The sequence below is a fragment of the Gossypium hirsutum genome, chromosome D11 (assembly GCF_007990345.1).
Source record: "Gossypium hirsutum isolate 1008001.06 chromosome D11, Gossypium_hirsutum_v2.1, whole genome shotgun sequence".
Classification (NCBI taxonomy): Eukaryota; Viridiplantae; Streptophyta; class Magnoliopsida; order Malvales; family Malvaceae; genus Gossypium; species Gossypium hirsutum.
In genome coordinates this window covers 32644527-32665814 of record NC_053447.1, presented here as the reverse complement: position 1 = coordinate 32665814, position 21288 = coordinate 32644527, and the positions used below count along the sequence as shown (strand labels likewise).

General features: G+C 35.0%; 1 non-coding gene across 1 annotated transcript; it reads left to right on the top strand.

Moving 5' to 3' along the window:
• The first annotated feature begins 14750 nt into the window (after nucleotides 1-14750).
• LOC121224032 (small nucleolar RNA R71) lies at nucleotides 14751-14857 on the top strand. Its single transcript, XR_005921496.1, has one exon. It is a non-coding gene; the product is annotated as a small nucleolar RNA R71 (small nucleolar RNA).
• Nucleotides 14858-21288: the final 6431 nt, after the last annotated feature.

Below are 21288 nucleotides of genomic sequence, written 5' to 3'. Positions count from 1 at the left end.
GATGCAGTAATAATACAAAATCATTAATCAGTGTGGATATGCAGTTAGAAATCCTACCCAATCCAGCATCTACACACCACTCTGTCCCGCCAAACACACCATGTGAGGATAAAATCGACCCACTCAGCCAGACACACTAAGATTAGCACCGGTTGTGGTACTGAACAGTATTGTAGCAAAGCTGCCAGTAAAATAAATGGCATATAGCCATCAGTAGGTCCACAGTCGTCTTGGGCGACCCGTGCAACCTTATCAGTACGGTACACTTCCTCCAAATATAACAACCCATCCCCATGCAATATATTGTGACATAATATCAAATGTGTATGCAAAATGTCATGCTCAATCATAGTCATACATATCATAGAGCAAATCAGTCATACATAACATAAAGCTATAACAGTAATTTCATCTCCTAGGGGTATTTTGGTCATTTTACCCTATGGGGGTATTTCGGCCATTTACCCTATGGAGGTATTTCGGTCATTCTATCCTATGGGGGTATTTCGGTCATTTTATCCTATGGGGGTATTTCGGTCATTTTACCCTTTGGGGTATTTCGGTCATACATGGACCATTATGACCTAAGCCCATGAAAATGCTCATGGAGGCCTCTACAGTCTATCGCCCATGGTTCGTGGGTTTGGCTTACCACACGAGTGATCGCACACTCATGTGGTCTCAACGCCGTATTTCGGCTTTTGCCTTTCTACAGTTACAGTGGGGTGGTTACACACCTGTTGTGATTTGTAAATTCCCTTTGTTTCGGACACTCTTATTCCGAAAATCAATGATCATCACACCCTTGGTTCCCAGGCAATGTGCCAATCAACCTTGACCACCATTAGTTAGGAATGGAAGCAATGCAGGTTGGAGAAAGCGACGAAAAACTTGAAAACCTTGCCGATCTCCCATCGAGAACAAGGAATAAATGTGATGATATATATCTCTCCACAACAACAACCTCCCCAAATCCCAATATTCTCTCCTCAAATCTCTCCAAATATCCCTCCTCAATTCTCTCTATGACCAGTTCAAACTCCATATAGCAGCATTTCAATCCAACTCTACCACTCACACGAATTAGGCAGCAAAATAAATACTCCCTTTTTGATGCGCCACCACTCGAACCTTAGACCCCATGTACACTCCACTTGCCCCTTACAACTAGACCAACAACTCCTTTGTATAATATTTTAACCACAATAATTTAAGAACCTACTATCTAGATCCAAGGATTTTATTCACTTAAAATAAAAAATTTGGCATAAGCTAAGGCTTGAACCCCTGACTTCTCAGACATTCATTTATGTTACTTCCTTGAACAACTAAATATTTATGTGCAGTCTCCTAATTGTTCCCTTGTTCAAAACCTATTTCTTCTAGGCCCAAAATTTGGGGTGTTACATCATTTTTTTGAGAATTGCCCATCAAATCCCAAGTTAGTGTACTATGTGGGGAACAAGTACCAAAATAGGAGTGGACACATAATTGAAATGTGCATACTCAATTTAGATCCTGACCCGATTAAATTGTTGGTTGCATAACAACTCTGACCAAGCTTTGTTATCTGCATAGTTTTTAGATTTTTGTGATTAAATTGTTTCAAACCTGACACGTCCCTGTTACTTCACACGAATACTAAGAAACCCTTAGTAAATAAGGATCAGTAAAATGCGTATTTACTAAGTAAAGGATTCTGAAAGGACCTAATGTGGTTTCCAAACTCATGAAAGATCGAGTTGCCATGGAATTTTTTTCCGAATGTTATTAAGCATGTTGATAATAAATTGAGTTTAATTAAAGTAATTGTCCTAGTTTATTTATGTTATAATTGTTGCAAAATTGTGTTTAATTTTACTAAAATCTATTTCATTCATATAGTTTGCATACTTAGGATAATTTGCATTAAGGATCATTGCATTTAGTTTAATATATTTTAATCACCACTTCTCAACTATATTGTGTTTTTATTTACCAAATTGTTAATATAATATTACAAATTAAGTGACTTAGAACAAATACAATCCTTGTGGAGACGATAACTCGATACTTACTTATTACTTGATAACGACTATGTACACTTGCACAAACCTATGCGTTACAATGAACCAACCTCTCTGGTTGATTCCATTGATGGTGCCTTATTTTCGACTAGTGTGACATCCACAATGTGAGCCATTTAGTACCAAATTTGAGCCAATTCCAAATTGTTTTCTGAGGTATTTTTGCTTCAAGTTTCCTCCTCTCCCTATTGCATAAGGCTTTGGTTACTCGAGCCTTACTGTCGTTGTCAAATGAGAATGAATCAAACTCCTCGACCTTATCAGTTGAAATCTTCTCTGCTATAGCCAGAAAGTGTATTAACTCTTCTAAACTTTCATTCAATATCGATTTAGGCTACATGTTAGTGGTTAGTTCATCTTTCACTTCTACATTTATGGTTAGTTTTGCTGCTATGTCAATTCGATCAGAGACCGTTTAAAATATGTTCAACTTATCCACATGATCTTCAATTACAAGTTCCGATTGAATCTCACCATAAATCTCATCATGGTCATCAATAGTGCAAGGGTTCTCATGATCCGAGTTGTGAACATCAGACATGTCCTCTTTCCATGGAGGTAGTGCTTCAAATATTTCTTGCATCAGTTTCAACATTTATGCCATCATGTTTGAAATGTTTGATAATACCTCAGATTTGTTCAGACTGGTGGTTTGTCTTGTTCATTACTCCACTAGTACGGTGAGGCTTTATTTCCGCGTTGGTTAGCTCTATCATGAATAATTTTTGATTTTCCATGATCTCCCACTCTTCATATACTCCCTCATCGTATATTTCATCATCAAAGATCATCTCATCGTTAAACCACATTTAATCAGTTAATTTCATCCATGTTTAAATGATTTTACTAGGATAAAATCTATGGATCAGTGATTGACTTAAACAGGTGTTCCTCTCCTTTGAGGCATATAATGAGATTAAAAGATAAAAAAAATAGTAAACATGAATTAATAAAAATAAAATAAAACAAAATTGTTAAACGTAAAAATTAAAATTAATCTAGTAACGTTACCTCATCAGCAACAACGCCAATGACTTGACCGCCTCCGGATGTACTAACGTCCAGAGTGTGAATACTACAACTAAAGATATCGATTTCAGGTGGTGTCTACAAGTATACGGGACAGGTTGTAATATAGTTTTACAACAAAGTAGGTAACTTCCCCGAGGATCGTACCCAAGGGAGGAGAGTATTAAATTAAAGTTAACCTAACCGCAAATAGAATTAATTAGTAGTTTAAATAAATTATATTACGATAAAATATAAAGGAAAGATTTTTTGGGTTTTTATAAATAAAGAATTAAAAACTACATAAATAAAAGGGACTTCAGAAAACTAATTTCTAAACTCAATCAAATGAAGATATGGGTGATTAGCTTGCTTTGGTGATCATAACTAATTCCTATTTCAGATTTCTATTCAATCAACTAGTCGTTACCCTAGTAGGATCTCTCGATCTTCCACTAAACTAATGAGTTAGTGAGAACTACTTATTCCTCAACCTCAAAGTTTAGACCGATTTGGGGATAAGGTGCTCACAGATAGGTCATACCAATTTTTGGTTAATTCCTACCTAAATGACTTCTTAGGCTTGTCAAGCCTATGGTTTAAGTTTTTCCTCTCCTAAGCAGCTGATTCGCTAAGTAAACCCTACATAGCAATTAATCACTTGCTAATCTGCCATAAGAGGATTAATTCCTCAATAATAAACTTGATAAATATATGCATGAAAAATAAATCAAGAATAAAATTTAGAGAATCCTGATTATATTCAATTGATGAAGGGAAGGAATCCTCAAATGTTTGATTGCTTCTACAAATAAAGTTCTATGAAGAACACGATTGACAAGAACTGAAAAGAAATCTAAACCCTAAGAGAAAGAAAAAAACTAAAAACTAAAAACTAAATTACAAATAGAAACTTAGAGTATCAAGAGATGTACTTTAACAAGTGTTTAGGATCCTATTTATAGAGTTAGGGTTGCCGTCGTCCTCAACCCTAGGTTAGCTGACACTCTTGTGTTTAACTTTTGATTGTGTAGACCAAAATTCCCCTGGCTCGTATTTATCTCCCATACAGGGCCGGTGTTGTGACACCTTAGTTATTGTGTTGTGACATTGAGGGCAGTATTTGTAGTTTAGGGATAGCTTTAGGGGTGTGTCGCAACATCCTATGGCTATGTCGTGCCACCAAAGGTAGTATGACAATTCTTGCATTCTGCTCCATATTGCAACACAACAACAAGTATTAAGTTCCTATGCCCTTGCATGGCCTCTTGCACACTAACTAAGTACGTTGGCTCGCCTTTAGGCATCATTTGGCCCCTAAGGTCAATAAAAGATTCAAAACACACTTTTTTATTGAATGTAAATTAAACCATAAAAAATTGACTAAAATATAATAAAAGTGCTTGTATTCAATCTCATTAAGTGCAAAAACTATTTTAATCTGCTACACCGTATTAGGGAAGATCACCACTCTCTTCACTGAAAGAGACACTTGGACAAAACTTGCTCCGCTAATCATATTTCATTAGGACTACACGACAAACCTTGTATGTGCCAGAACCAGGGTGTTACAACTCTCCTCCGCTTAACAAAATATCGTCCTTGAAATTTTGATATCTCCTAGAATCCAGTTTAGCCTGCTAATCGAAGTTTCCTTCTCATTGACATACTCCTCAAAAGTCTTATTATGAAGATGTTATTAGACTGCTTCTTTGAACAAAATAAAAATTTTTACGATTAAACACTCGAGCGCAGGCATCACACTCATACCTTTTGACAGATGTCAAACCTGTATTAGAGAATTCAAATAGTTTCTCACTGAATAACTTCCTGAGCACGTTTATATCTATAAAATAGTGACTCCAACCCTTCCGTAAATTTTCCTTGAAACTAGACTCATATATTATCTTACCATAAAATTTTTAGAATTTTTGGTTTAGCCAATTAGTACAGTTTATGCATTAAAGTCTCCCCTGTTTCACTGCATAACGGTTTTGACCTTTATTCACTAAAAATCAATTTTCTCATCGAATAATTTTCATATGGTGTTCTCACTTGTTTATACAGAAAATAGACTAAATAAGGAATCTAGACATATAAATTATAACTCATAATTATTTTTATACAAGTTTTAATGATTTTCTAAAGTCAGAACAAAGGACTCCAAAAACCATTCTGACCCTGTCTAACCAAAATTCAAATATCTCAGAATATAAAATTCCTTTACCACACCGTTATTTTTATATGAAAATAGACTCAATAAGCTTTAATTATATATATCATTCGCTCTCTAATTCATTTTATACTATCCTTGGTGATTTTTCAAAGTCACATCACTGTTGCTGTCCCAAAACTGTTTGATTGCAAATTTTTTACTCTTTCATAATTTCTATGCATAAACTATCACCTAGGCATTCATAATAGAAAACATATTCTTACTTAGCCATTGTAATAGCTAAAAATTATCACATATTTACACATCATCCTTTAGCAATATCATAAGGACATACATTCAAAATGACTAAGCCCTTATACATGCCATAGCTCAAACATTGATCATCATAAAATACCGAGTTGTTGTTGATAGTGTGAGCGCTCTCCGACATCTTTAAGATTTCTGAATTTTCTTGTAATACTATAAAAGAAGGAAAAATAAAGGAAGTAAGCATAAAGCTTAGTAAGTTTACAAGCAAATAAATAACAACATTTAACACAAATAAACATACTCAAGTGTCATGATCTCTAATTTCCTCTTTACTTAATCTCTTACTCGTTCACTTACTTGTTTACTTAGATAACTCATGATTATAACTTACTCTTCTCTTTCTGAAATGTTGGCTCTCAATTGATAACATAATATGTTCTTAACTCTTATAACTCACCTGAATTTGCTATTTATGCTTTTACCTGAACTTTCATGGAACATAATTTGTTTACTAGCCCGTTGAGCCACATTGGAATAATAAAGATACTTGGGTCTCTTTTTTGATAATAACATGCCAAAGCCATGTCCCAGACATGGTCTTACATGGAATGTTTCTTGTATTGCCAATGCCATATCCCAGATATGGTCTTACATGGGAGTTCCAATATCAGTGCCCATGCCATGTCCCAGACATGGTCTTACAGGGGACCTCTCATCTCGGTGCCAACGCCATGTCCCAAACATGGTCTTACGTGGGACCTCCATAATCTCAATGATGCCAATGCCATGTCCTAGACATGGTCTTACGTGGGATCTCTTTACCCAAATGTCATGACATTTGTATCCAATACATTCCTAATGTTTCAACGAGACTTTTTAACACTAATTCTCTATCATCTCATACTTGAGTCAACATTAAATAATTTCTTAAAATAAATACATAATTTTTGGAAAATAGCAGTATTAATAATAATTATTGAAATATTGTATTTATTTACCGTAAACTTACCTCAGTACAAAATATGGCCAAATCTATCAACTTAGTCTTCAACATTTTTCTTTCCTCAGTCTAACCCTAGATTTCATTCTGCTTGATCTATAATAGAAAATTTAGTTTATTTAATACTCACATTTATCAAAACAGCCCTCGACTCTAAGTTTTCCAAAATTATGATTTTGCCCCTAAACTTTTACATATTTACACTTTTACCCCAAAGCTTGGAAATTAAACTTCATCCCATATTCTTATGTTTTATAACATGTTGAACATTTTTCCCTTCTATGGTAACATCAAATTCCCATTCTAGCACTTACTTATGAACATTAGGTATTTTTACCGATTATGTCGTTTTACTCGTTTTCACTTAAAATCGTTTAGCAAAATTTGTTTAACATAATTTCAAGCTTCATATTCTACCATAAAACTTTAAAATAAACACATTTCACCTATGGGTATTTTTCCAAATATAAACCCTAGGTTAAATTATTGCTGGAATAAGCTAAATCAAGTTACCGGGACTCTAAAAACGTAAAGAACATTAAAAACAAGGCTTGGAATCACTTACTCTGGAGCTTGGAAGCTTGAAAACCCTAAATATGGCTTCCCTCATTGCTAATTTTGGCCAAATGAAGAAGATGAGCACAATTTGCCATCTTTTTCCCTTTTAATTCATTTTAATTTCCAAATTACCAAAATTCCCCTAACTTAAAAATTTCCTATTTCACTTATCTCATGTCCATTTTTGTCCATAACTTAATCAATGGTCTATTACCATATAAAGACCTCCAATTTAAAATTTCATAACAATTGGACACCTCTAACATGTAGAACTCAACTTTTTCACTTTTTACAATTTAGTCCTTTTGACTAAATTGAGTGCCCAAACGTCGAAATTTTTGAACAAAATTTTCACTAAATCATTCCGTGAAATTGTAGGCCATAAAAATATAGTAAAATAAGATTTTTCCTCATCGGATTTGTGGTCCCGAAACCTCTGTTCCGACTAGGCCCAAAATCGAGATGTTACACCCCTTGGCCTGCCACACACATGGTAAAATTGAGAGTTTCAACTTTGCTAAAAATAGCTTGGGGCAAATCCATAAAGCCACATTTTTTGGAGGGGTTTGAATGCAAGGTTGAAAGTTCTTCAAGGGCTTCTTTGCAAGCTTATTTAGTCAACTAAAATGCTGATTTGGGTCAGCATATGGACGGTTCTGGGCAGTCCAATTGGTGGTTGGTTCGGTTCACTAGATTCAGTTCAACCAATGCTGTTCAACTGGACTTTTCTTTTACATAAATTAATTAATAATAATTTATTTAGCGCAAATTAAATTGGGAATAAGTTAAAATTAATTAACACACACTTTTGGACCATCTTAGGCTGGAAATAAATTTACCTCGATGCTTCAAATTACTTCTCGGTTTTATTCTTCGAGCATTGTCTACCGAGCCAATTTTCGCCCTTTGTGCGGATCTTTCGAAAATAGTCAAAATTAATCAAAATTAACTATAAAATTAATTAAAATTCATCATGTTCATATTTTTAACATAATTTAATTATTTTATAATATTTAATTATTTTTCAACAAGAATTTAACTGAAATAGCATGATTTTAAGTTAAAAATGGCATGTAAAAACACAAATTTTTGTGTTTCCACACCCCAAACTTAATTCATTTCTCGTCTCGAGTAATGCGTTGAAAAGAATTTTCTCGGAAACACTTTTTGAAAAACTCCTTTAGAACAACATTCTTCCCAAAATCATGAAATCAATATACTTATGCTCAAAAACAAGAAATTTGATAATTATGCTACTCAAGTATATATATCGTTCAAATTAATCTCAAAAATTACTACAATAGCAAAATTAGACTAAATGTTTATTAATAAAGACATGTTAATCCCTACCAATTTGATTTTAATCCCTTATTCAAAATTAAACTGTAATCATTAAGCTTAACTGATGTCTTCATATGTTGAACAGAGCAATTTCTCTCCACTAATGTAGGTAACTTTAGAACTTTGAATCAATAGGTCTTTAACAAGGTTGTAACGTGGTTGGTCTTAGGGGTAGGTAAAATATAGATAATTTTAGGTTGAAAAAACCTAGACTCAGCTTGTATCGGACCTTTCAAAATAATTACCTTCAATACATCAACTTTTCTTTCCTTTTCAAATGCTCTTTAGTGCAATTTACTTCAAGTACATATGCTTTTTTTTGAGTATTTTACTGCATGTACTACAATTTTTAGAGCATTTCATACTACTTTGCAACTGCCCCAAACTTATTTTCAAAGAATACTCTGAATAGTACTGAGTCTAGTGTTTGGGACATTTTTAAGATAATTAAGAAAAGTGATGGCTAACTTTGTAAGGGTTCAGATAAAATTAGGCCATAAAGTCTCAAAGTTGGGTTTCAAAGGATAAAAAATTCATCATGGTTGGCTTGAAAGCCTCAAACGGTCCAAACAACAGTTGCCTAAATCATTTTCAACGTTCCATGCTTCCTAGGATTTCGTCTCAAGAAACTACTAAGTCAATTCTAAAGACTTAAACTTTCATACATGCCTAACTTTCCTAAATAACTAAAATTTTATGGTATGATTTTCATGCTTTATTAGAAATACATTTCATGTCATTATTAAGCTAACATAACAATTTATTGAAATAATCAAAATTTATTCATACTTAAATTTAACATACTTAACAAAATTCAAATTTATTGAACAAAAATATATCATATTCATAATTAAAAGAAAAATTTTATTCTGAGTGGAAATAATTTCAATTTTCGGTCCCCCAACTTAAAATGAACAATGTCCTCATTGTTTAAAGTGAATAGATACTGTGCACCAGGTAGGATTCCAGAAAAGAGGAGGTTAGTCAATTTGACTCCTTAAGTACCAAGCTCTTCCTAGATCCAATCCTAGACATGTATATACCTATTGCCACACTTTAGACTTTACTATTTGTCCATATTTACTTTTGATTTCTATCTCTTATTTTATTGTGCAGAAATAAAAAAAATCCTAATTAATCCTAATTCTAAGCTAAGTTGATAAAAATTAATATTTAAATTATAAATAATATAATTATATATTAAATTTTATCAAATTATTAATAATATTAAAGATATTTATTCTAGATGCTTTTTGAAAATATTCACAAAGAAAGGCACTAGTTTTTTTATTTACGAAAAGAGCGACTAAATTTTAAAAATAATTCACTTAAGTCCCTAGACTTAATGAAATTTTAAAATTGAGTTGCAAAATAAAAATTGGATCAAAATGGATCCTTTTATTTGAAACTAAAAATTTAATTTTCCATTTAGGGGATAATTTCTTGGAAAATTATGTCAAAATAAATTCGCAGGAAAGATTGGAGGAGTCACAAACAGTCCTGCTTAAGTTCCAATCACCTAGACAGAATTTATTTAAACATACTTTACCCGAAAATATACCCTAAATCATTTATTCAAAAAGAAAAACAAAAAATTAACTATTTGATAAAATGAACGAGATTTTATCCTGTTCAATTTTATCTCCCTAATAATGTTTCAGGCGCTGAGCATTAACTCGAAAATTACCTCCCTTACGTTGGAGTTCAACAAATCCGTATGGATAGACTTGGTGAATCGTAAATGGACCGAACCAACATGATTTTAGCTTACCTGGAAAGAACTTCAATCTGGAATTGAACAACAAGACTTGCTGACTTGCTTCAAATTCTCGAACTCGAATGTGGTTGTCATGCCATTTCTTGAGTCTTTCTTTAAGTAAGTTGACATTTTCATATGAGAACATTCAGAAATTTTCTAACTTATTGAGTTGGAACATCGGTTTCTCTTTCACGAGCTTAGGATCCAAATTAAGCTGTTGAAGGGCCCAGTAAGCTTTGTGCTCTAACTCTAATGGTAGATGGTAGGGTTTCCCAAAGACCAACCTATAGGGTGACATCCCTAACGGTGTCTTGTATGCTGTTTTGTAAGCCTATAAAGAATCATCTAATCTTGTGGACCAATCTCGTCGGTTGGGGCAGACTACCTTCTCAAGTATGCATTTGATCTCTTTATTTGCCAGTTCAGCTTGCCCATTGTTTGCTGATGGTAAGCTGTTGCAACCTTGTGTTTCACTCCGTGCTTGTCTAATAACCATTTTAACTACTTGTTCACAAAGTGGGATCATTCATCACTGATGATAGCTCTTGGGGTTCCAAACCTTGTGAACACAGGCCTCTGTAGAAACTTCATCACAACCTTAGCATTGTTTGTCAAATACTGCTACTAGTATGTACTTGTGACCGCAAGACGGAGGAAAAGGACCAAGAAAGTCAATATCCCATACATTGAACAACTCTGCCTCAATGATGTTTGTTCGAGGCATCTCATTTCTGTTGGTGACATTTCCATCCCTTTGACATCGATCACAGCTCCTCACATAAGCATATGCATCCTTGAATAGTGTCGGTAAAAAGAATCTGGCTTGCAATACTTTGGCTGCTGTACGTGTACCTCCGAAGTGTCCCCAACTCTGAGTTGAGTGACAGTGGTATAAAATCTTCGGTATTTCATCTTCTGCGAAGAATCTCTTGATCATCTGATCTACACACTTTTTAAACACATATGGCTCTTCCCAGAAATAGTACTTCACATCGTGAAGAAACTTTTTCCTTTGTTGATACGTCTTATCAATTGGCACCAAACCACAAGCTAAATAGTTAGCAATATCAGCAAACCAAGGGGTATCATGGACATGATTTACCTTCAAGATATGTTCGTTTGGAAACGTCTCTTGAATTGGTATAAGAGGAGAGTTCCCTTCTTGTGGCTCCAATCTGGACAAGTGACCTACTACTTGATTTTTGACTCCCTTTCGATCTTGAATTTCTAGATTGAACTCTTGAAGTAGAAGTACCCATCGGATCAGCCTCAGCTTAGCGTTTTTTTTCGCAAGTAAATACTTAATTGCCGAGTGGTCCGTATAGATAGTCACTTTGGTACCTATTAGATAATATCGAAACTTGTTGAAAGCAAACACAAAAGCAAGTAACTCTTTTTCTTTTACTGTATAATTCAGTTGAGCTCCTGTTAGAGTTCGACTTGCATAGTAGATGGGATGAAAAACTTTGTTCCTTCGCTGACCCAAAGTAGCTCCAATTGCGAAGTCACTTGTGTCACACATCAATTCGAATGGAAAATCCCAGTCTGGTGTGACGATTATGGGTGTCGTGACTAATCAACTCTTCAAATCATTGAAGGCTTTTAAGCATTCCTCATCAAACTTGAATACAAAGTCCTTCTTTAATAATTTGGATAAGGGTCTAGCAACTTTGAAGAAGTCCTTGATAAATCTTCGATAAAAATCGGCGTGGCCCAAAAAGCTCCTAACACCCTTTACAGATGTTGGAGGTGGGAGTTTCTCAATAATGTCTACCTTTGCTTTGTCTACCTCGATCCCATGTCTCATTATCCGATGCCCTATAACAACTTCTTCTTGTACCATAAAATGACACTTTTCCCAGTTGAGTGCAAGATTCATTTCTTCACATCGCCTTAGTACCTTAGTTAGATTGGCTAAGCAATCATCGTAAGTATCTTCGAATACTGAAAAATCATCCATAAAAACTTCCAAATACTTCTCAACCATGTCAGTAAAAATAGACATCATACATATTTGAAATGTAGCAGGTGCATTACATAAACCAAATGGCATGCATCTAAATGCAAACGTACCGTACGGACAGGTGAATGTCGTTTTGTGTTGATCTTCTGGTGTTACTGTAATCTGATTATACCCTGAGTATCCATCGAGAAAACATTAGTAATCTCATCCTGAAAGTCTATCCAGCATCTAGTCCAAGAATGGCAAAGGAAAGTGATCTTTCCTAGTCGCCTTGTTCAGCTTTCGATAATCGATGTAGATTCTCCATCTTGTAATCATTCTAGTCGGCATCAGCTCATTGCTCTTGTTCTCTACAACCGTGATACCTCTTTTTTTTGGCACGAACTGAACCGGGCTTACCCATGAACTGTCTGAGATGGGATTGATGATACCCGTATCTAACCACTTGATGATCTCTTTTTTTATTACGTCCTTCATGATGGGGTTCAGTCTCCGTTGTCCATCGATCGTCCCTTTTTTGCCATCTTCTAGGACAATCTTGTGTATGCATACAAATGGACTAATACCGCGAATATCGGCTATGGTCCATTCGATGGCTTTCTTGAATTGTTTCAGAACTAAGATAAGTTTCTCTTCTTGCTTAGTGGTCAATTCTACTGAAATAATCACAGGCAGAGTAGAAGCGTTACCTAAATAATCGTATTTTAAATGAGAAGGTAATACCTTAAGTTCTAATTTAGGTGGCTCCTCAATCGACGCTTTTGGTTGGGAATAGTCCCTCTTTTCTAACTCCAAAGATTCAAAACGGGATTGCGGATTAAATCCCCTTTGATTAGCTTCTAGCAAAGCTAAGTATTCATCCTCCGCTTCATCATTTGGAGGACCCGATGTCAAAATTCTTTCCAGTGGGTCCTTAACACAGTTGAGTTCCTTCTCCACTATTAAATCCCCTAAACTGGACACTGCAGAGAAATCATCCATTGTGTCAAGAAATCACATAGACTTAAAGACGTTAAATGTTACCTGATCATCCTGAACACGCATAGTGAGCTCGCCCTTCTATACATCAATAAGGGTCCTTCCAGTTGCTAGGAATGGCCTTCCTAGGATGATTGGTACTTCTTTGTCTGCTCCAAAATCTAAAAGTACAAAGTCAACAGGAAAGATAAACTTATCTACACGTACCAATACGTCCTCGATTTTTCCTTCTGGATGTGTTAAAGATCGATCTGCTAGTTGAAGCGTAACTGTAGTTGGTCTAACTTCTCCTATCCCCAACTTCCAAAATATTGACATAGCCATCAAGTTGATACTTGCACCTAAGTCACATAATGCCTCACCACAATATGTTGCTCCAATGTTGCACGGTATGGTAAAACATCCAGGATCCTTCAATTTTGAGGTTAGTTTGTCTTGAAGATATGCACTGCATTCCTTCGCCAGAGCTACTGTCTCAAATTCTCCGAGTCTTCGTTTCTTAGACAAGATATCTTTCATAAACATGATGTAGTTCGACATTTGCTCAAATGCTTCAACCAACAGGATGTTGATGTGAAGTTGCTTGGGTACGTCAAGGAACTTCTTGAATTGAATCTCCTGTTTCTGTTTCTGAAGTCTTTGAAGGTAGGGTGGGGGTGGTTTCATTACTGGGACTGATTCTGGTTGATTCGTCTTTGGCGGCAATTCTGCATCTAATGACATTGTTAGTTGATCAGAATTAGCTGGTCTTGAGGTTACTTTGTCGGGTTTTGCAGATTTTGGTTCTGGTGAAACTGGAATTTCAACACTTGGTTAAACTTCTTTGAATCTTAAGCGTCAGCTGGCTCTTTTTCAACTTCGACAGTGTTGGGCTCTACTGTCTTTCTGCTTCAAAATGTCAACGCTTTACAATGTTCCTTACCCAGATTTCTTGGATTCTCCGTGTCAGTAGGTAGAGCACCTTGTGGTCGATTCTTGAGTTTAGTAGCAAACTGCCCCACTTGATTCTCCAAATTCCTTAGAGTGGCGTCGTTTTTTGCCATGTATGCCTTCAATAGATTCTCTAAGCTATTGGATGGTTCCGCTTGGGTTGGTTTCTGAACTTGTTGGGGGAAACTAGGCGGCTGAGTTGGTCTAGGTTGGGCGTAAGTGTTACTGGTTCCATCCCCTTGGTTACTATAGGAAAAATTCGGGTGATTTTGCCACGATGAGTTATAAAAGTTGGTTTGCAGTCCTTGCCTCCCTCGGTTTTGGTTACCCATGTAATAGACGGATTTGGGGTTTGATGGAATTTTTCAAACAAATGTCCTTCCCCACAATACACACAGGCTATATTCTTAAATTGGTTAGGTGGTTGGACTGCAAAACTGTTAGGCTCATTAGTGGTAAGATTCTTAAGCATTGAGGATATTATAGATACCTGAGATGCGAGTGAAGTGAGAGCATCCACTTCATGTATTCTAGTGACTCGTCTTCCTGACGCTGCTCGATTGGTTGGCCATTGATAATTGTTGCTGGCAATCCTTTCAATAATTTTGTAAGCCTCATTATAAGACTTAGAAATGAGAGCACCGTTAGCAGAGGCATCCACTTCCATCCTCGTGTGAGCATTGAGACAATTATAGAATGTCTCAAGTTGAATGCAATGTGGGATTCCATGATGAGGGCACTTTCGTAATAACTCTTTGTACCTTTCCCATGCTTCATACAGGGACTCATCATCCATTTGTTGGAAGACAGTGATCTCATTCCTCAACTTGGTATTCTAGCTCGGCGAGAAATTCTTCATGAGGAATCTCTCAGCTAACTCTTGCCAGGTAAAAATAGAGTTCGGTGGCAATGAGTTCAACCAGGCATGAGCTCTGTCCCTTAGAAAATATGGGAACTTCTTCAGCCGTAATGCATCTTCGTGTGCTCTGGCTAGCTTGAAAGAATCCCTCACTTCCATAAATAGTCTTAGGTGAAGATGAGGATCTTCAGTAGGCATTCCACTGAATTAGCCCACAGTCTGAAGCATCTGGAACATGACTGGCTTCAGCTCGAATTGTTGTGCCTCGATTTCAAGTCTTCTAATACCCGGATTAAGATCGTTAAATACTGGCATGACATACTGTCGTAAATCTCTATCCTATCATCAGCAATAAGGATAGGATTCTGAGTAAGGTTTGCTTCGTTTCCTTGATTCATATTCTCAAAGTTTATCTCTTCGGTCTTTCTCTGGTTTGCTTGTCTTCTTCACTATCGAAAGGTTCGTTCTATTTTAAGGTCTACAGGGAGTAACTCGATAATCTGGTCATTACTCATAAACACCTGAAATAATCAAAGAAAGATTAAGTAAGTAAATATTTAAACAGGAAAATAAATAAACCAAAATATAAAAACAAATTCACAAATAATGGCTTTTCTTTAAAACAGTCCCCGGCAAAGGCGCCAAAAACTTGGAACAACGAAAATGTGCAAGTGTACACAATTGCAACAAGTAATAAAGTGACAAGTAAATGTCGAGTTATAGTACCCACAGGGACTGTAAAAAGGAATATTTATGAAATTAATGTTAAAACACTTTGGTGATGGAAAATATTTTGGTTTAAAGATGATTAAAAACTAAGAGTTAAAAAATTAGTAAAAAAATTTAAAAATAAAAAGGTTCTAATGCACGATTTCAAATATATTTTAATTAAGATGCTATAATTGTGCTGGATTAATTACATTCCTTTAACTTAGAATTATTAAACTTGTTTATACTGCTACGAACAAATTCACGACAACTCAGTAATTTGCTAGCTACTGCTCATACATACTTATTAAATTAATCAATCTCTTGAACATTTTCCAATATCAATCCAAGCGATTAATCAATCTTCACAAGCATATAAAAGATCAAGTGAGGTAACATAGTATTTCTACCTTGAAACAGCTTAATTACAATAGTCTTGCAAGTTATGTAAGGCATATGTATCGCCAAATACAATGCTAAATTAACTTCAACTACCTTAGAAGAATAAACATGCACTGATTAAGTATTGTGTCGATTAGTTACAATTTTAATACGATTTAATAATTAATTCATTAGTTATCTAACAATTAATATTGCAAGAATAACTTAGGCATGATTTTACTTAATCAAGCATCTTACCGGGGCCTATAACAGCACAAACACAATTTTAATAATTTAAGTAGGCAAAATATAATCAACCCAACACGGATTAAATTCAAGCTAGATTGATTAAAATAACCATTTCAATAGCATAAATATTCATAAATATGTTTGTCAAAACATCAACGAAATTTAAAGAGATAGGGAACAAGAAGCAAATCCGGTGTTTCTCTATGGCTTTACTGATTTCTCCGTTCTTTGTTCTCCGTTGTCCTCGGCTATCAAGGTGGCTTATGAACACTTGAATTGATTCTCAACAATGGCTGATGATGACGTCTTTCCCAAGAGAAGAAATCAACACTTGAACAAAAGGGAAAATGTAAGGAAAAGTTGAGAGAAAGTGAGAGAGGAGAAGAGAGAATGAGAGTGTGAGGGATGAGTTGAATGATTAGCAAGGGGTGGATTTTATAGCTGATTCTGGCTGCTAAAAATAGAAAATTCCATCAGCCAAAGAGACCCCCTTGGACGGCCACACACATGGCAAAGTTGAGAGTTTCAACTTTGCTAAAAATAGCCTGGGGCAAATCCATAAAGCCACATTTTTTGGAGGGGTTTGAATGCAAGGTTGAAAGTTCTTCAAGGGCTTCTTTGCAAGCTTATTTAGTTAGATAAAATGCTGATTTGGGTCAGCATATGGACGGTTCTGGGCAGCCCAATTGGTGGCTGGTTCGGTTCACTAGATTCGGTTCAACCAATGCAGTTCAACTGAACCCTTTTTCCATAATTAATCAATAATAATTTATTTAGCGCAAATTAAATTGAGAATAAATTAAAATTAATTTACACACATTTTTGGACCATCTTAGGCTGGAAATAAATTTACCTCAATGCTTCAAATTGCTTCTCGATTTCATTCTTCGAGCATTGTTTGCCGAGCCAATTTTCGCCCTTTGTGCGAATCTGTCAAAAATAGTTAAAATTAATCAAAATTAACTATAAAATTAATTAAAATTCATCATGTTCATATTTTTAACATAATTTAAATATTTCATAATATTTAATTATTTTTCGACAAGAATTTAATCGAAATAGCATGATTTTAAGTTAAAAAAGGGCATGAAAAAACATAAAAATTTTTGTGTTTCCACTAAGCACTTCTCTCTTCATAAATGCGGTTCTAACAAGTTACAAAACCTGAGTCCTATACTAACCAAATTTTCGTTCGAGCAACCAAATTGTTCAACCAAGATAAATAAAATAATAATAAAGCACATTGTTTTTTCAAAATAAGGTTTTAACACTAAGGGCTTCATGTTTTGTTAACAACTAGGGTGGCGTATTGACCGCATCTGGACGTACCAACGTCCAGAGTAGAAATCCTACACAAAATATGTTAAAAGGAGGTGTCCACAAGTATATGTGTTAGGTTGTAATATAGTTACAACGAAGTAGGTGAGTACTCCGAGGATCGTACCCAAAAGAGGTGAACACTAAATTAATCTTAATCTAAACACAAATAGATCTAATTAGTACTTTAAATAAATTATATTACGAATGAACATAAATATAGGTTTTTAGGGGTTTTATAATAATAAAGACAATAATATAAAAAAGAAGCATTGGGGAAAATCAATAAGTAAACAGTCTCAAATCTGAGAATGGGTGATTAGCTTGCTTCAGTAATCATAACCAACTGTTGCTTTGGGGCTTGTTGTTCAATCAACTAGTCATTAACCTAGCAGGATTTTCCGATCTTCTACTAGAATAATAAGTCGTCAAGAACTACTTATCTCTTGACCTCACAGTTTAGACCAGTTTGGGGCTAAGGTGGTCACGGATAGGCCATACCAATTTTGAGTTACTTCCCACCTAAATTACTTCCTACGATCGTCAAGCGTAGGGTTTGTGTTCTTCCTCTCCCAAACAGCTCATCCATTAAGAGAACCATACAAAATAGTTAATTAATCATACCTCCATTCTCTAATCACCCATAAAAGGATTAGTTCCTCATGGATCTCATAAATATGCTAAACTCAATAAAGAAAATAAACAAGAATAATGAGTCAATAAAATAAAGTTTAGGAGAAGCCTGAATCGTATTGAAGATAATGTCGAATCAACATAGAATTGATTGAGTTCCACAGATTGGATCTACCAACAAAAGAAAATAACAAAATTGAAAATAATCCTAAAGCTTAAGAACAGAGAAAACTAAAGACTAAAACTAAGAAAAAAATTATACAATATGAAAAGCTGCCCATAACATGTGTTAAATGATCTTATTTATAGAATTAGAGTGGTCGTCGTCCTTAACTCTAGGTTAGTTGTCATTCTTGTGCTTAATATTTGATTGTGTAGACTAAAATGGCCCTGGCTCGTAATTATTTCCCGTATAGAGTTGATGTCGCGACACACCAAGTCCTGTACCGCAACATTGAAAGCATTATACTTATTCCTTACGGTATCTTCAGGGGTGTGTCGTGACATCCTCAGGCTGTGTTGCGACACAGAAGGCAGTCTTGGAATTCTTCTATTCTGCTCCTTATGTTGCAACACCTAACTTTCCATGTTGCAACACAGTGACCAATATCAAGTTAACACACCTTTTAATAGTCTCCTGGACACTCACAAAGCATATTAGCTCAGCCTTAGGCCTCGTTCGCTCCCTAAGGTCAATAAAAGACTCAAATTACACAATTTATTGGATTTAAATAAAGAAATGAAAACTTAACTAAAATCTAACTAAAGTGCTTGTATTCAAGCTCGTCAAATGCAAAAATTAGTTTAATTTGCTACACCAAATTACGACAGATCAAAATCCCTCACACTTAAATCATAGCTTGTCCTCAAGCAAGGCAAATAAAAACATCAAATGAAAAGTCGACCCTTGAGAAATTATGGTACAAATGTTAGCTTTAGAGCACATAACTAAGCATTTTATATTCACACAAAATCTTGGCATGATATATAGCTGACTTACCACTTTTAATATTAGGAAACCTTACCCACTCATCGCCTTATTTCTCCTTCTCTCACATTCCTTATTTCTTCGTAGGAAATCACATCATAATACAACAACTAGGGCTAGCTCACTAGTTTTTGTGCACTAATGAACGTGTCTTTCTATTTTTGGTGACTTTGTCACTTTTCTTTCTTTCCTTTTATTTACATTTCTCATTGACGAATGCTTTTACTATCAATAACTTTTTCTACTCATTTTTTATTTTCTTTTTGAATTTTTTTGCTACACATATTGCTAGCCTATAATTACTTTATCACACTAATCTTTCCTATTTCCCTTTAATTTTACAAAATTCTACTATAATGTATCTACGTAACCTTCTATACATATGGCCAGGCGTCTATAGTGCAGTTCAAGACCAAAGAAAAATGGTAAATAAAATTTAACATTTTTGGCTCAAATTTTGCATGAAGGTTCATCAAGAAGTGTTTTTTGGCTCAAATATCAGTACTAAGGATGAATAAACAAGGTTTGCTTTGTTTTTTTTTGCTCTAGGTGTTATCGGGTGTGAATATGATATGCGAATTGTGCAAGTATACACATCGGATCAAGTAATAAAATGATAAGTAAGATCGTCTCTACAAGGATCAGATTAGGTATAAAAGTGATCAAGTTATTATAATGAATTATGATTACTACTATGGCAAATAAAGATAAGTAAGCAATGGTAATTTAAAGGGATAATAATGTGTGCTAAATGTGTATTGCCTAATACTAGAAAATGCTTAGGCAAAGGAAGAGTAAAAATGGAATGACAATTATAAGAATAACTATATGAATAATATATAACGAACAACTAAACGACTAAATATGTTATGGCAAGACTCTACTATAAAGGATAGAGGATATACGATGGTGATTTGGTAGGTCGAGATTACTAATAATCTACCCTTCCGATCAATAATTCCTCGGTAAAATCATACTCAATCTACTACTCAAACTAAAGTAGTCTGCTTCTTTCGAGAGCAAACCTCAAGTTACCTTACCTCAAGTGATATATGTCTATACGCCTTTAGCCTGGTATCCTGCACTATTTTGTTTTCTTTCCATATGAACGTTGTTCTATGTCTAGAGTCTACTAAAAGTATTGGTCGAGTACTTGCTCATCATTCAATTTTAGTCCAACTAATCCAACCTATTCAGAATTAGAGTAATTTATGGGCATGCTGCACTGTCGTCTATGTCTAGGGATTGAACACATACAATTTTGAAATAAAATAGTTGAATGAAATAGTAAATTAATTAATATCTGTGCTTCAACAATTAAAGAAAGTAAAGGTTTCATCATATAATCCCAACCCTATGAGACTTAGTTCTTGGGTTGGCAAGTAAAATTCAAAACCAAAATATCATCCAACATCGTTTCAATCAAATTAATTCATAGGAGAACAAATTAAGAAATAATGGAAGAACTATGGGAAAATGGCTTCCACCAAACCAATCCATAATCCAGCAGCACTGTGTCCTGTGGTGGCTGAGAGGGATTGCCTTTGGTTTCCTCTTTCCGTCTCTACTCAGCCGCTACCCTTTATTTTTTCCTATAGATCTCCCTCCTTAGGGTTTCCTCATTTAGATTTCTATAAGCTTTTCTTCCTAGGGTAAATCCAACAACCCATGATATCTTCTCCTCTTTTTAGGCAGATTTCTCTGGTACAAGTAGAGTTGGGTTGAGACTGGTATGCGTTGAGTGTTGACTCGATAATATTTTTGGAATTGCCACAACATACAAGGTGGTGAATTGTCCAACCTTTTACCCCGACAAACCTTCATTCCTTTATTTCTTTTCCACATCCTGCACCTGCCAAACCACCAAACACAATCCAAACTCTTAATGCAACGATAAAAATGCTAATGAAATGTCCTAAAATGCCACTAAATTTACCTAAGTACAATCAATTTGTTAGGTCTAAAGTCATGAAATATAACTCTTTTCAAGAGTTATCACACCCCCAAACCTGAGCTATTGCTTGTCCTTAAGCAAAATATGCATGAGTGTATGTATGTAGCAATATTGCTAGTGCATATACCTATCTTGTACTCTCAATCTATTTGAAAATCAATATATACTCCA